A 15970-nucleotide genomic window follows, 5' to 3' on the forward strand; every position below is an offset into this window, starting at 1 on the left:
ATAGTCTGTAACCAATGCTCTTTAAGATTAACTCAATCATTCAGCAGAAATTTGTGTTGCACTACAACTAGCAACTTGCAAACGCATTACATAACTATTGAGGCCAGTATCTATCTAACCTCACACTTCTTCATCCTTGCTCTAACATTAGTGGGAGTTTAAGGAACAAATTCTACGAGCACTATGGACTTCCATTGGAGTCGACTATGAAAGTACACCAGTCTTATTCTTCTTCTTGCCTCTTGTTTTGGAAAATTGGTACGTTATCTTCTGCAAGCCGGCATAATGCCAGCGCAGTAAACTTGCACCCGAGAAAAAGAGACGCACGCCATGAGGAGTGACCTAGACTTGCGTTGCGTTACTGTACCCGTCCAGTACATGCAGGTGGTGAAGCTCTTACTTTTCTATTACGGGTGGCACTGAGAATACTCTGTTACAACTCAAGGGCTACTGCTTAATTAATTTAACTTTCACCCTACAGTGGAAATGAGTACTAGAAATGGAAAATTGAAGAAGATAAATAATCTGATTATCTATCACTTCACATGGGATGTTTTTGCTTATATATGGGATGACTTTAGGTGCTTTGCTTTTTATTGAGTGACCAGTGATACATCCACACATGAATGACTGAGTACTACTAAACTTATTAAGAGAGGTAGGGAGTGGCCACCGTAATAACCGGATCTATGCAGTGCTTGCAATACAAACTACTGCTACTATTGATGGTAGTATTTGGACAAAATTAAAAGTTCTTTTCCTTGCCTTTCCTACACTGGAACGGACGTGCGGGTGCAGTGTTACATGCTCTTCAAAGTTACACTTAGTTCATCCACTGACCGTCTACTCTCTCTAGATCATGGGTACTCACAAACTTTCTCTCAGGGGCTACATTTACAGTGTAGTTTGGGGCCGAGGGCCGCACTGGTGGGGGCGGAGTCAGAGGGGGCGGGGCTAAAGCAAAACGATAACTTGTGACCATGAGGTTGCACACAGGTCCCTGCAGCAGATGCCCTCATCCACTGAGCCACCAGACCCAGCATTTACATACATCTCTCTCCCTCCTGCTCTCCCTCCTGCCCTCCCTCTCCATCTCTCTCTCCCTCCTGCCCTCCCTCTCCCTCCCCCTCTGTCATCTCACTGTGTGTGTGTCTATCTGTGTCAGCCTTCAGCCCGGGTTGAGACCGCTTCCTCAACGCGCACACACAGACAACAACACCAAAGTACTTAACAGGTCTTTAAAAGACCATTAACATATTATTGAGGCTTTGTTTGTTGTAGCGCCCCTGCTTCTCCACCCTGACAATCACTGCTTGCCCGGCCCCACAGAGCAGAGGCTTTGTTCTATTTCACCTCTTTGTGGCCTTGCATCTCCACTCTGCTCTGTGGGGGCCGGGGGAGCAGTGATTGTCAGAGTGGAGATGCAGGGGCGCTAACAGGTGAAATACAAAAAAGCCTCTGCTCTGTGGGGGCCGGGGGAGCAGTGATTGTCTGCAAGGTCTGCGCACCGCCAAGGAAGGCTTGCCGGGCCACCACCGGCCCGCGGGCCGTACTATGAGTACCCCTGCTCTAGATACACATATGCTATCTAAGAGTCAGATAGTAGCATGATCCAGGTATATGGACACATACAGTTTCTGTGTCACCCACCCAGGCTGTTGTCCTTCCACCCATCATTGCTTCATCATTCACCCAGCCATGCAGCTCATATTCTTGCCTTCCCAGCTAGTCTCCAATCTCAATAAGTAAGGAATATATAAGAGCTTACCTCTGGCCGCCACCACCACCGTCTCAACTCTCACAGCCGCCGCCTCCTCCCCTGAAGAATCGCCCTCCGCCTCCGTGTCGAGCACCACCACCTCCACACTGGCCCCGCCACCAGATGTTCCACCTACAAAGTACATTTAAGAATGTTAGAATAAAGCACTCACTAGTCTTTGGTCTAGGAATGAAGACATGTGAAAACAATGTAATTTGTGACTGTCTACGTTAAAGTTAAAAAAAAATTCCCTTTTTCCAGGGAAGGTTGTCTTGCTGCACTTTTTGGCACAACTGATGAAGGCTGTTTTTTTAACACGCACCATTTTTCTCCACACAGACAGAAGATGGACTTCTAACAACAAGATCAAGTTGAAACCAGGTGAGAGCTCGGCTCGACCACAAGAAATGTCTTCAATTAATCGTCAGAACTAACCACTTTTCCATTATCAGTTAAACGTTTAGTTTTATTATGACTTCATTTTAATAAATGTGTTTACTTTTAATAAAGCTTTTAAACTTAAATACAATCTGTGTTTTTTGGTCCAGACTAGAGTGACTGAGCGAAAGGTTTTGCACTTTTTGCAAGCATGAGTCCAGATAGAACACTTCAAAAGACATTATGGACAATCCCAGAGGACTGCACTAAGTTGATAGAGCTATTGCTGACTAGAATCATGGGAGTTTCGCCAACCGTGCAATCTTAGTTAGCTACACAGACAGACTAATAAGAATAATCTAGTAATACCACAGGGAGTCATAGTAGAGGCAGGATAAGAATTTAGATACAGTCTACAAGAAGAGCAAAGACAATTTTGAAAAAAGTCAAATGAGGAACGCTAGGAAAAATAGGTACTAGTCTAAAATGAAAACTTACTGGGGCCAGCAGAGGAGCCCTCGCCTGCCCGATCCTGGCCCTGTTGAACAGCATCCGCCGCCTGCTGCTCCTGTGTCCTCCTCTCGCCCCTGGGGGGAGCTGACGTACAACATGAAAGAAAGAACAGAAAACATGGATGATTGTTGCTTGTCAATGTCAACCAAATCAAACATTTCAAAAGAACAATAACAAAATATTTCCGCGAAATTATATTGATTAGGGTTAGTTTTCATTTATTTGCGGACCTGTGACTTCGAAAGTCACGTAACTCACTAAACAAAGTACTGAAACGTTCACCTAGGACTGGCAGGCAGCAGTCCGCAGGCAAGACGCAAAGTGACAGACAAACTCCATTGTGATTTCAGTCAGATCAGTGACAACACTAACAGTTGCCTGCTACATTACCAGTCATTTAAATAGTCAAACTATCAATCCAGCGCCACTATTTTTCTTATTGTCAGGGGTACAAAGGAAGGGGCAGATTTAAGCCCCTTGCGGCTCTTTTGCGCCGTTCTTGCGTGACTTTTGTGACGCAGCAGCTAAACAAAAAAGGGCGCCATGGTGCGGCGTATAATATTATAACAACGTGACGCATTTGGGAGATGCATCCCGTTATAAAGCCCTGCGCCATCAGGGGGCGTTCCGGCGCAAGGGAGGGCATTCCTGCGCTGGAACACATCCTAATAGTGGCTGAGGGAAATCTACAAAATTTCAATCAGTCACCTTTAGGACAATGATGCGTCACACAAACCCTGCACCTGCTTGAAGCAGACGTACGGCTTGACCCAGCATTGGGGAGATAGGGTACCCCAGAGCATTGCTGGAGCTGCGCCATCGTTGCGACGCAACTCCAGCAGTAAAGCTTCGGTGACGTTTTGGGCCCATGGTGCGCCACATTGCAAATACGGCGCACCATGTTTGGTGGTGGTAGCGGGCCGCACAATTAATGGCGCATCCCTGCTACTTTGCAGGGATGCGACGGTAATTGCAATTCTGCCCCTTAGTGGCATACTTACTTACGCGTTCTGGCGCATCTCCAGAGATGCGCCAGATCAAATGCGTCACGCAAAACTACCCTTGCGACACGGCAGATGCACCTCATTTACAATGCGGCGCGCCCTGGCGCAAGGGTAGGCACTTGCGTGACGCATCTCGTCACGTAAGAGCGGCGCATCGCTGGAGTCACGTCGCCAACGCAATGCAACTCCAGTAATGCTCAGGGCCACCCAATACTTAACATGCTGTGTCAGTCCTTTCGCCTGCTTCGAGCAGACATAAGGAATTGAATTGACGTAGCAGCGTCGCAGAAGTGCCTGCGTTAAATCTTGTAGATTTCACGCAGGCAATTTTGCGAGGCGCACAGCCGCCGGACCGCCCACCCTGCGTACTAGGAACGCACCCATTGTGGTGCAGGCCCATGGCTTTATAACGTGACGCATCTCCCTAGATGCGTCATGCTGTAAATGACTCGCAGGGATGCGGCACGTTTACGCCGCTGTTGCGTCACGCAAGGCAACGTAAACGTGGCGCAAGGGGCTTGTAAATGTAATCTGCCCCCTAGTGTCTAGCATTACGCAGTTCTGTAAAGTACACTCATACATAATAGTTACTCAGGCCAATGAGACCACGAAATAGAAAACAAATAAGCATAGTAGCAACGCCACTGAGAAGGAGAGCAGTGCACCTGAAATGCACAGAAGATTTTGAAATATAATTTAACTACAATGTAATCGTCATCAGCGGCATTATTGGCTTGCTCCATGTAAAAAACAAATATTTGCAATACAACAACACAGAGCAGGAGAAAACATCATAGTAGGGAGTGATTAAATGGCTACTACTACTCACCAAGCCCGGGGATCTCCAAGCCGAGCTGGTCCAGCAGGTCGCGCTCGCGGTCCAGGAGGTCCGTCCAGCGATGGGTGACCTGGCTGTAGGTGCGCTGGACCCCGTAGAGGTGGGATATGGCCCAGCACACCTTCTCCCACCGCTTCCGGCGCTCCCGCATGTTGTAGCCGCCGGCCGCGATCCTGCCGCCTCCCGCGATGGTCCTGGGCAGGCGGCGCTGGACGAAGTAGACCAGCGCGCCCACTTCCTCCTTGCTGAATATCTCCCGTCGCGTCACCTGCTCCCCCCTCAATCTCCCGCATGCTGTCCTGGCACTGGGTCCAGCACTACTCCCCGCCGCCGCTGCGGCCCTCAAGTGCCTGGGCAGCTTCACGGCGCCTGGCTTGACCATGGTCTGGGCAGGTAAGGTAGGAAGAAGTAGAAAATTAAGAAAGAATAGGATAGGGAAGAAGAAAAGAAAAGAGTTTAAAAAAGTAGTTTAAAAGTAAAGAAAAATAGCAAAGACAAAAATATACAGCTAGGAAAAGAGAGGGATAGATAAGAAGCAAAATCGTAAAAAAAAAACTGAAAACAAGCAAAGGATGGCAAAGATACCAAGAGGATTAAACACCATGCCCAGACACAGGAAATGAATGAAAAACAAGATGGCCGGCGCCCGTTCACGAGCGCGAAAGTAGGTTCGCGCGAGATTTTCCTCGCGATCTCGTGCGAACCTCTAGATTTCCCGCGCGATCTCGTGCGAACCTCTACTCGCAATGCGCTTACTGCGCGAGATTATACATAGCGGGCGGAAACGGAAATACGTCACACAAACAAAATGGCCGCGCCCGTACTCGACCTTGGGGTAAATTCGCGTGTTGCGCTGCAAGCGGCTCGCGAATACTGCAAAAAAACTCGCGAAACAACAAGCCGCAAAAAAATAAAATGCTCATTCGCACGAATTGGCGGCTTCCGCGGTCGGTTTCGCACGACGCCGCGCCCCGCGAATAGCGCGAAAAAACCGAAAAACGATTTCAGCAAAAGCAAAAGCAATGAGCAGGTGCAAAAGGTCAACCTCATGATTTGTAACGATTCTCTGTAGTGCTTCCTGAGGGGGCCCTCCAGAATTCGGTTGCCTGCTTGCAATTATTGTGTGACCCTGCTCTGACCTTAACTGTATGCCACAAAGGTCCTGATTTACAGCTAAAGGAGCAGACAAGCAGGTGCCAGGCTGGAACTTGAAATTCTTTCAGTGACACATTAATTAGCCCCTAATTCATTATTGTCAGTTGGGGCAGGGCAGGTGTTGTTAATAAACTAACCCCAAATTAATTCATGTCAGTTCAAGCAGGGCAGGTGGGCTTGCTTTCCCCCCCCATCTTTTACAGTGATGATGAACCAGAGGGTGGCATTGATGTAACAGAGGGTGGCATGGGTCAAAGAGAGGGTGCCAGTGGTGAAACAGAGGGTGCTGGGAGGCTGTGATGATGAACCAGACGTAGAAACAACATAGTCGCGACCGTTGCGAGCCGACAAGTAAGTTCGCAATTGCGAACTAGTACCAAATCCTCGCGAACTGGTAGAAACACTTGCGAACACAAAAAAAAAAAAATCCGCAAATTCGCGAGAATTCGCGGATTTTGCGGATTGCGAATTCGCAAATCCGCAAAATTCGCGAACGCGAGATTCGCAAAATTCGCCCATGCTTAGGTCCACCTTAGACCACAACGAAGAGGCTATGCTGAAAAAGATCAGTAACAAGCTAGACATATGGGGCCCCAAATTCATTAGGTGGTGGGGCAGAATCGAGACAGTCAAGATGATGGTCACACCAATGCTAAACTACTTGCTAAGCATGCTGCCACTTACCCTAACCACCGACTTCCACAAAAATATAGATAAAGCAATCAACACGTTCCTATGGGGGGGGGGAGCCAAGAATGAGCTTAGCTAAGCTCAGATTGAAAAAAGAACAAGGAGGTCTGAACCTCACGAACTACAAGGCCTTCCAAACGGCATGCCTAGCCAAACAAGGAATACACTGGATCGCCCCTACACAAGAGTACGTGCCGGTCTGGCTGGACCTGGAAAGGGGCATCCTGGGAGGTTCAGATCCGATCATGGCAATAACGGCCAACAGGCACCCAGAGGCTAAAAATGCAATACTCCGGAACACAAAAACGGCGCTACTGAGAGTAGACAGAGAACTAGAAATCAGCATCAGAGGTTCCAAATGGGAGTCGATATGGCACAACCCCAAAGTAACATACAAAGGGAAGACTCTAGACAACAAAGAGTGGTACAGCAGAGGTATCACAGTGCCGGCACAACTAGAAGCAGGAGGCAACCCACTCACATACAAAACACTACAGCAGATGCACAAACTACCAGACAAAGAATTCTATGAATTCCTAAAAATAAAAGCAGCCATCACCAAAGCAAACCTCGCGAAACACAAACCCACCATTGTACAGTACTCACAAAATCTAAACAAGATAGGCCACCAAACAGCGCAGATCTACAAACTAATCACACCGCGCACCACCACTCTAAACAACAAAACAATAGCTTTCTGGGAAGTGAAAATACAGAGACCACTAAACGAAGACGAGAAGGTTAGACTATGGGCATCGGCGTCCAAAAACAAACTAACCCTGCAACTCGCACAAACAAAATACTGGATACTACACAGGCTACACTGGACTCCAGCGAAGCTGCAAACAGTGGGGGCAAGCGAAAGCAGCACTTGCTGGAACTGTCACAAAGCAAGGGGTGACTTAGCTCACATGCTATATGACTGTACCAAGGTAAATACATTTTGGAACAGAGTCCATGAACCACACTGCAAGGGAAGACATGTGGGAAGCACTTGACGCCCACCTGAGGCAGTAGACAGTTTACACACCCCACCCCCTCTTCTTCTCTCTTCTTTTCTTCTCTCTCGGGCTCCACTAAGCCAACAGCACACAATTATCGAAACCGCCAAGAAACTTGTCAAACGGCTTGTTCTTTGTATATGAAAAAATGTATTTTTAATAAAAATATTTTGAAATTAAAAAAAAAAAGGTTTGCAGCTCAGTTGTCATAACTGCAACTTTGCAGTTACCGTTCCTGCTGTGGTGTGAGTGGCTTTGGAAAGAAGTCTCTGAAGCCCCCTTTCCTCCTCCCTGCCCAACGTCCAGATACACATTCGTGTTGGAGCAAAGTGAGGATGCTGCAAATGTCATCTGCTCACTGAAATCATGATAGGCTTGAAACATCTGGGTATTACTGAAGTAACAAATTAGAAACATTTACATGCTGGAGGATCTCTATTTGTGTATATGCAGAGAGGATGAAGTGTTTTAGACAAGGGCAGCAACCACTCGGCCATAACAGGATGCCAAGAGTAAGCATTCATCGAGCATCTAATGTGCCATTTAATGCACGGCAGTCAATTGAGCTCATGCACCTACTGCACAGATCCCAAAATATCTTAAGCCTATGAAAGGACAAACAGGCCAGAAGGACATCTGTTCATTACAAAGCATACCAGTGAAACACTATGCAACATACCAATATATATCTATATATATATTATATTCAATGAAAAAACCATTGGTTTTAGGCCATATATAGTTAGGAATTAGCATTTACAAAACCTTATTTTACTCGCATAAAACCATTGAAATTCCATATATAGTTAGAAGCGCTAACTATATATCGCGCACCCGCAATCCACTGCTGATGATGTCACATATTACATCATTCATGACATGGTCAGTGACATCACTGATGACATCACTGATGACATCTCAAATGACATCACTGATGACAACTCAAATGACATCACTGATGACATCTCAAATGACATCACTGATGACATCACTGATGACAACACCCAGTGACTGTATGTTTCTGTAAAGTTAAAATATGTTTCACATATTGAAGAATGAGTGGATGTATAAGTGTCTGGATGAAGAATTTAGTAGGTGCATGACTGACTGTATGAGTGAGTGATTAAATGTGTCTCACTGAGTGCATGGGTTAGTGACTAAACTGTCTTAATTTGTGCATCAGTATGTTTGTTGTTGTGTAAGCTGCTGCATGTGTTGATCAGTAGCTATAAGAGTGGCCATATGGGTTATTGATTGGTTGCCCAAGTATTTGAATGGGAGGCTGAGTGTGTGTGTGGGTGGCTGGGAGGTGCGTGACTCTGTGCATAGATGTGTAAGCAGTTGATTCACTAGGAGTATGAGTTCAAGAGTGCATGTGGAAACAGCTATATGGGCGGTTGACTATGCATGGGTGTGTTGGTGAGTGAATGGATTTCTCATTGCTACATGAGCAAGTAAGTACGTATGTAAAACACAATACATGTGAGAGTTGAGATATATAAATAACTGAACATAAGAGCCAGTGAATGTGTGAGTGGCTGTATCGATCACTGTGAGCTTGTATCAGGGATTATATAAGAGAATAAATATGTGTTATTATATGTTTGAATAAGTAAGATGTGTATAACTTTATAGTTGAGGAAATGGAGGTGTGATTGATTCTTTGCATGACTGAGTAGGTGTGTGAGTAACTCCATGGATGAGTGACAGTCTGTGAGTGTCTGTTTATACTGAGTGTATGTAAGGTTATATTAGAGTCTGAAGAGGTTCATTGTATTATCACATAAGTGATGTGATCAGTGATGACAAATGAGATGTCATCAGTGATGTCATTTGAGTTGTCATCAGTGATGTCATTTGAGATGTCATCAGTGATGTCATTTGAGTTGTCATCAGTGATGTCATTTGAGATGTCATCAGTGATGTCATCAGTGATGTCACTGACCATGTCATGAATGATGTAATATGTGACATCATCAGCAGTGGATTGCGGGTGCGCGATATATAGTTAGCGCTTCTAACTATATATGGAATTTCAATGGTTTTATGCGAGTAAAATAAGGTTTTGTAAATGCTAATTCCTAACTATATATGGCCTAAAACCAATGGTTTTTTCATTGAATTTTCAAGGTTTTCTAAATGCAAATTTCTAACTATATATCCACTATAACCTATGGTTTTTTCTGTGAATTTCATTGGTTTTTTAATAGCAAATATGAAAAGCTTTAAAATGTCAAGTACGTGATAGATAAAAACATTTTCGTATTTATGCACGCTGATGTGCTTTGAACGCTGCACCCCCCCCCCTCCCCTCTTTTGTCTTAGTAGTACTCTCTCTTTGCAGATACTGAAGGGTAGTTAACGCAGGCCTTTACCCCCGTTGTAATCCGTCGTGCCTCCTTGTCTCTCCATTTGATTGATTGTTGTCCAAGCATTTACTGTTTTAGAATTGGTTCTCTTTGGATCATTCTCTATTTACAAACAAGCACAAAGTCGCAATACTCTGTTTAGTCTTTGCAGATAGTGAAAAATCGTGTAAAATAATAAAAGTAATCGAGCAAAATCAGTAGGCCACTAATTAGATCTCTTTTTGACCTCGCTAAAATAGAAATATTAGGAACAACCCTTCATGAGAAATACGAAAATAGTGAGATGAACTGAGCTCCACACCATGAGAACTGCAAGACAGCTCGGCTCCATCACCCATACCGCACAAAATAACGACAAACCCTATGCAAATATTAAAAATATAGACAACACACCAGCAAAGAAACAGGGTAAAACATTTTATTAAAAAACTATTTACATAACGTTGTTTTATAAGATGATGTCAGTAGTGGACCGATGTGTGAATAGATCGAAAACAGCACAAGGCTCCAAGATCCAGATGGCAAGCTCCTGGATGTTGGGTGCCATAGTTTAGAGTTCTGAATTTCAGCCTTTTTCAATGCCTATGCTTTGTTGAATCAAAATGGCGGCTTGACACAAAGCTGACTCAAGCGTTGCTACTGATGCTATGCAGACCAAAACTGGTTTTCAGTTTGTACATTTTTCTAGATTTTTCAATCCAAGTTTGGTTGACTTTGTAGAACGATGGCTTCAGATTTTCAACATACGATGTGGTGGCGCTGACTGGGAGGGGGCGCTTCGCTCCTGCCCCCTCCCCAAGTAAGATTTTCATACGTGAAAGTACGTTAATGGTTTTGGTCCCTGAGATGCTTCGATGTCACTACCATTCTCAAATAGCATAAGTTCTGGATGTTGGGTGCCATAGTTAAGAGTTCTGAGCACTGCTTGTAACACTGTCTGAAGCTTATTTCCACCTACTGCAGCTTCACTATTCTCAAAGTAAGTGAGTGTCGTTTGTGGACCTGACTGCATTAGAAAACAATGTGATATGTTACCTTCCTAAACAGCTTGACGGAGGCCCCTGAGGGGCGGTGTGATGGCCATGGACTCGGAGAAGACGCTTGGCTCCGACACCCTCCCCAAGTCTTATAGCACTGGTGTAGCCTGAGATCGCCCCCGACATAGGCGGCCGGCTCCCGGGGTCCGGCTGAACTTTTTGCCTTTTGATGACTCTTCAATTCTGGACCTTGTCCCACAATCCGTTTGACCTGAAGACAAGCTGTAGTGGGGCGCCCCTTTATCGTTTTAGTTGCCATTCCGCCCGCTTTTGCTACACTGTGCCTCTTCCGCCATTCAGCTGTTTACCGCCCGCTCTTGCGACTACAGCGTCTCGCTCACCATGTAGTTTAGATGCGCCCGCTCTTGCGGTGCAGCGATAGGCGGCTGCCACAGGACTCTCAAAATGGCGGCCGGCTCTTCGGTTTTGGGCCTGGTCCACTAAAATGGCCCTTGGACACCTTGGAACTCGGACGCTTGTCTGCTAGGGCTTGGGTCCCATTCTCGAAAAGCGTCCCCTCAGCCGTGAAGATTCTACAAAAGTCTTGGGGGCCTCCGACTCCCGCAGGCTTCTGGTGGGGAGCGGCTGCCATGATTGCTCGTGGAATGGCCACGACGGAGCTACGAGATGGTAGTGGTCTCATGCTGACGCCAGCTTTAGTCTGAAACATCCAGAAACACTATAGACTACCAATTCGATCAGTTCCGGTAGCGCCCCAACATGACCCGGAAGAGAAGAACTTGCCCTCCCCTCTTTGACTGATGGTTCTTGTTGCCTGTCCCCTCTGTTGTCATTTAACAGAACTTTTTGGACTGCTGAAAGGGGTTGTGTTGTGAACGCTGGTTGGTGGAGACATTTTGACTATATTCTTGACCTACGTTGTCGCGTAATGCGTTTTATGACACGCCGCGTTAGCGCACCCGGAAGTGATCCGAGGCGCGGCGCGCAGCGCGTAACGTAAGCATAACAGGTCATGTGACTTGTTAATAAAACTTTTCATTGGTTCATTTTACTTTTGTTAATTTAATGATGAAAAGCTTGGTCATATGACCTAAAAATTACGCTATTTATTATTTTCGAACAATATTTTTTTTTCAAACATATGTTATAATATTCCAGGCTAATGTACTTTCCCGGAAAATTTACAACTGTCTTGCAAGTAAAATATATTCCTTTTTCGAGAAAAAGGGCGTTTCTTCCTTCCATGACGGAGCCGTTGAGTAAAAGAGATTCGGCCTGCTGTCTTAGTCGCCGATACGCCTGATTATCAGATTCTTATCGATCACTTTATGTTGCAGGAGTGGAAAACACAACTGCCCTTGACCATTTATCTTTACTGCGTTCCTACATATTATACCTTTTTTCCGTCATGTAATTGGACTGCTTTATTTCACTTGCCTTTTACTGATTCGAAAACAGTCACTAAAAGTAAAAACTTTACAAATGTAAATACTACTACCGAGTTTTGTTTTAAAAACCTTTATTGTGAAAATGTCAGTATACAAATACGGGCCTATAACCACGTGGGCCGGCCACGGAGCAAACTGAAATCGTATATGATGAGGAGACATTTACACTGTAGAAGAACGTAACGAGCGGGCCATTATTTGACAAGAACAAAGGTGTCTAACAGTTGCGGAATCGGTGGACGTACATTTTGTAATTAAAATACGACAGGGCCACTTACAATAACATTTTCTAGATATACATTTGCGGGCAAGGAGTTACGAGTCCCATTTATACCGGCGCCATTTTGGGCGAGGCCGGGCAGGTCCAAGATATAGTCAAAATGTCTCCACCAACCATCGGCCAGACCAGAACCCCTTTCGGTCCTTTATGCTACAAGATGGTGTCTTCCATTCAGAAAATATTGGGGGCAGCATTTTGAAAGGAAACAGAAACAGCCGTTCTCGAGTTTCACATTGTTACATTTAGGAAGAATGTTGAAGAGTAGTATGTGGTAAATCTGAAGCCATTTTTCTACAAACTCTCAATCAGACTTGAATGGAAAAAAAAAACCTGAAGAATGTACAAACTGAAAACCAATTTTTGTCTGTATAGCACCAACAGTAACGCTTGAGTCAGCTTTGTGTCAAGCCGCCATTTTCATTCAATCAATAGCGTCCCCCTGCACACATTCAGGGACCTGGTCGTGTCTTCAGATGAAACGCATTGTAGGAAAAGAAGCAGAAAAGAAAAGGCAAAAAGTTCCGCCGGACCTAGTGAAGCTGCAGCAGGTGCAAATAAGCTTCAGACAGTCTTACAAGCACTGCTCAGAACTCTCAACTGAGGCACTCAACATCCAGGACTTGCCATTCGGATCTTAGCGCCTTGTATTTTTGTTTTGTTCTTGATGGAGGGGAAACAACAAAAAACAGGCATTGAAAACGGCTCAACTGGAGCAAAAAAAAAATTACTTCTTGGGTGCATTAGGGCATTTATGATTTTCGAATGCCGTATTCATCAGGTTGATGCTCATGTTGCCATAGGACAGCATAGCATTCACCTTCTTTGATCCAGGAGGGATGGAGAAAAACTGCCAGATGAAACTTGAAACTTGGCCATCCAGATCTCGGCGCGTTCGACTCACTGTACCGCAACAGTGACCGCAACTCAGCTGGACACGCCGTCTTTCGGCGCAGCATTGTAGGATGGCCACACCAGTGCGGCAATTTGCTAGACACCACCTCGGTGCCATCCGGATCTCGGCGCGTTCGAGTCACTGTACCGCAACAGTGACCGCAATTCAGCTGGACACGCCGTCTTTCGGCGCAGCATTGTAGGATGGCCACACCAGTGCGGCAATTTGCTGGACACCACCTCGGTGCCATCCGGATCTCGGCGCGTTCGAGTCACTGTACCGCAACAGTGACCGCAACTCAGCTGGACACGCCGTCTTTCGGCGCAGCATTGTAGGATGGCCACACCAGTGCGGCAATTTGCTGGACACCACCTCGGTGCCATCCGGATCTCGGCGCGTTCGAGTCACTGTACCGCAACAGTGACCGCAACTCAGCTGGACACGCCGTCTTTCGGCGCAGCATTGTAGGATGGCCACACCAGTGCGGCAATTTGCTGGACACCACCTCGGTGCCATCCGGATCTCGACGCGTTGTGCTGCCTTCGGCCTATTCGCACATCGGTCCGCTACTGACAGTGACCGCAACTCAGCTGGACACGCCGTCTTTCGGCGCAGCATTGTAGGATGGCCACACCAGTGCGGCAATTTGCTGGACACCACCTCGGTGCCATCCGGATCTCGACGCGTTGTGCTGCCTTCGGCCTATTCGCACATCGGTCCGCTACTGACGCCGCCTCACGTGCCAACGGATTTTCTACGCTTTTTGTAGCCCTATGCCGCAGAACAGGTCATGTGACTTGTTTATAAAACTTTTCATTGGTTCATTTTACTTTTGGTTTCCTAAAGATGGAAGGCTTGGTCATATGACCTAAAAATAACACTTTTCATTGGTTTAGAACATTTTTTTTCCCAAACGATGAAAGCCCCACCTTGTTTCTGGATCATTCAGACTGAAGCTGGCGTCAGCATGAGAGCACCACCATCTCGTGGCTCCGTCGTGGTCATTCCGCGAGCAATCATGGCAGCCGCTCCCCACCGGAAGACTGCGGGAGTCGGGGGCCCCCAAGACTTTTATACAATCTTCACGGCTGAGGGGACGCTTTTCGAGAATGGAGCCCAAGCCCTAGCAGGCAAGCGTCCGAGTTCCAAGGTGTCCCAGGGCCATTTCAGTGGACCAGGCCCAAAACCGATGAGCCGTCCGCCATTTTGACAGCCATGTGGCAGCCGCCTATCGCTGCACTGCAAGAGTGGGAGCAACTCCACAACATGGTGAGCGAGACGCTGTGGCCGCAAGAGCGAGCGCAACTCAGCTAGATGGCCGCCACCTGGGGAGGCCCGTTCACGCCGCCTCCCCCCCCCCCCCCGGGCCGCCGCACGCCAATTTTTGGAGCAGCATTGTAGGATACCAAAACCAGTGCGGCAGTTTACTGGACATCACCTGGGTGCCTGTCGTACATGTTGTGTCAGCCATGTGACACTGGACACAGACCGCTACTGACGAGGCCTCCCCCCGCACCACCCGGGACGCCCCACGCTGTTTTTCTGTGCTGCATTGTAGGATCCCTAAACCAGTGCGGCACCCAGGCGACATCACCTGGGTGCCGTCCAGAACTCTGCACGTTGTGCTGCCTTGGGACTATTCGCACAACAGACCGCTACTGACGAGGCCTCCCCCCGCCCCACCCGGGACGCCCCACGCCAATTTTCGGAGCAGCATTGTAGGATCCCTAAACCAGTGCGGCACCCAGGCGACATCACCTGGGTGCCGTCCAGAACTCTGCACGTTGTGCTGCCTTGGGACTATTCGCACAAAAGACAGCTTCTAACCATTGTTGCTTTTTGTGTTAAGAAATGTTTAAATGTTTTTAGTTTTTGTTCTGTTCATTATCGTTAAAAGTTAATAAAGTTTTATAACCTTAATTTGTTGGAGTGTTATCTATTTTTTGAAAAACGGGTGAATGGGGCCTTGAATCGGGTTATTGTCATGTGTGGGCTTTGGAAGTGTGCTGCTGCAGGATCGGACATTTCAAACTCAAATGCACGTTCTTTTTCTTACCTTTCCGAAGCATGGAGCGCAATAGCAGGCAGAGAAAGGGTGATGCACGTGTTGAACACTACCTGACCTGGCAAGTTGCTGGCAGTGCCCCCCCGCCCGCTCCTGAAAGAGGGCACACACACACCGCCGCCCCGAGTACTTCACAAATCTTTAAAAGACCATGCGCTTGTTCATGAGGCTTAAATGGTTTATCACCTCTTCTAGAACCCCTGCATCGACCCTCTGACGTTTCATGGAAAAATTACCATGTAACACAATAGCAAGCCCTGTCGGCTGAAACCCCCAAGGAATCGTGGGGCATATTATCAAGGGGGTTTATCTCCGCTTTTTTGGCTTTAAAAGCCATGAAAGCGGAGATAAAATTATCTCCCTATTACCAAGCTGTCGCTAACACCAGTTAGTGACAGCTAAAAGGAGATAGCGACCATCTTGGGCCCCGCTTTGCATGTCAGTGATATTTATCACTAATGACATGCAAAGTGGCGTGCCAAGATGTTAGCGACTGGAAACAGTCCCTAACATCGCTACCTTCTATTACCAACTTTTGGAGATATTCGCGCTAAGCGCGAATATCTCCAAAATCTAACAC

This window comes from Lissotriton vulgaris, chromosome 5, assembly GCF_964263255.1.
Source record: "Lissotriton vulgaris chromosome 5, aLisVul1.2, whole genome shotgun sequence".
Taxonomy (NCBI): domain Eukaryota; kingdom Metazoa; phylum Chordata; class Amphibia; order Caudata; family Salamandridae; genus Lissotriton; species Lissotriton vulgaris.